Source organism: Myotis nattereri (genome assembly GCF_964212035.1).
Source record: "Myotis nattereri genome assembly, chromosome: 16".
NCBI lineage: Eukaryota > Metazoa > Chordata > Mammalia > Chiroptera > Vespertilionidae > Myotis > Myotis nattereri.
The window spans coordinates 56,369,154-56,371,075 of NC_138091.1; positions in this window are offsets into that span (position 1 = coordinate 56,369,154).

Consider the following 1,922-nt stretch of genomic DNA (forward strand, 5'->3'; position numbering starts at 1 on the left):
GCAAGAGATGTGAGGGAAAAGGGCCGCAGAGGGAGTGGCTGGTTGCCCCGGTTGCTTCTCCAACCTGGAGTCGGCACTGTGGCCGCAGGTGTGGAGGAGAGTGAAGGCTGGCTGTGCGCCAGGTCCCTCAGGGGAGCAGGGTCAGGAGCCTGGACCGCAGGGCAGGGGTCACGGCTGGCGGGCATGCCCTTCCCATGACTCAGCTTTCTTCATGCGACCCAGCCTGTCCCGCCCGATCCTGTCCACAGGTGGTGGCTGGGAGCACCACAGGCCGGGAGCCGAGGGGACGCTTTGAGGATGGGAGGCTCCGTCAGGCCCGAAGGTCCCCTGGAACCCAACACCCGGCCCTGGTGGGAACGGAGGTCTGCCCCACGCCCCCCTTGGGGTGCCGCCACCCTCAGAAGCTTCTCCAGGTTTCCGACGGCACTTTCAGAACCCCTCCATCTGCGCACACAGGCAGAGTGGGGGTCTCGGCCCCCCTCCGTCCATCTCCTCCAGACAGAGATGCATTGGGAAGGGGGAGCCGGCCAGGAGGTGGTCCTGGGACAGCCCTGGCCGCCCCGCTCCTTGGAGCCATTCCAGGGCCTGAGGGCACCTGCGCGGTGACTGCCAACACCTGGGACCAAGGAGGAGGAAGGATGGCCGGAGCAGGGGAGGGGTTTCTGGCACCCACAGTAAAAGCAGAGGCCAGTGCGGGGCTCCGGGGTTGAGCATCGACCTATGAACCAGGAAGTCAGGGTTCCATTCCTGGTCAGGGCATGTGCCCTGGTGACAGCTCTGGTTACAGCCGGTGCTGCTGGCTCGATCCCCTGTCGGGGGCGTGCAGGAGGCAGCTGATCCCCTCCCATCATTGGTGTTTCTGTGTCTCTCCCTCTCTTCCTCTCTGAGATCAATAAAAAAATACATTTTTAAAAAGCAGAGGCCTCAGGGGACTTGGTACCTCAGAAGGGGAGTCGGATGGTGGGTGGGGTGGGGCCAGGAGGCCGGTTTGTCCCTCCTTTGCTGGGGGGGTGGGGGCGCCAGGGGCCCCTGGAGGGGTGACCCGCCACTGATGCTCACTCTGCAAGCCCTGCCTCCCCCGCCCCCGCAATTCTGGACCAGCTGGGCCAGACCCTCCCCTCCGGTAGCTGGGAGGCTTGGGGGCCCTTGCAGATGGTTAGCTCCTGCGCCCCCCGCCCTTACCCCCACCCAAGGCCACATTCCCGCACCTTCTCCAGCCGTAGCTCTGCCGGGTGCAGAGGACAAAAGTGGGGCTCGAGCACCCTGCCTCCGACCAGCGGGGCCCTCCCCGCCCTGGGCGCGTGTCCGCACCGTGTAGGATGGGGAGCAGCGTCCCGGTTCTGGGTGCGCGACGGGAGGGGCAGCGGCCTCACCGGCAGGCGGGGAGCCGCAGAGAGAAACGGAAGTTCAGGGGGTGCCGGCCTCGCCCAAGAGCACCAGGCAGCGCGCGCTCCCCGGCCCGGGGGAAGGCAGGTTTGGAGGGGAGCGCAGCCCCCGGGGTGGCTGCGGGGGGGGGGGGGGGGCGGACCCAGGGCTGAGACAGGCGGCCGGAGGTGGGAACCCCCTGGGGACCGCGGGCACCTCGCCACATGGGGTTCAGGTGTTGCGCGCGGGCGGGGCGGGAGGGGGTCCGGCCCCTGGCCGAGCTGGGGAGCCTGCGCGCCGGGCGGCCCTGGGGGGGGATGGCGGGGCCGGAACCGAGCTCGGAGGGCGCGGGACTGGCCGGCGAGAGGCCACGCCTCCCGGGTGGGTCGCCGGGTCCCTGGGCCTGCGACGCCGTCGGGGCGCACAGAGGCCCCCCCCCCCGCCGAGGCGCGGGGTCCGGGCGGGGCAGCGGGGCGGCGCCAGCGGCCGTGACGTGAGCGGGGGACGTGCCGCGCCGGCGACCAGAGCACCGGTGCCCCCAGCGCGCGGGCCGGGCA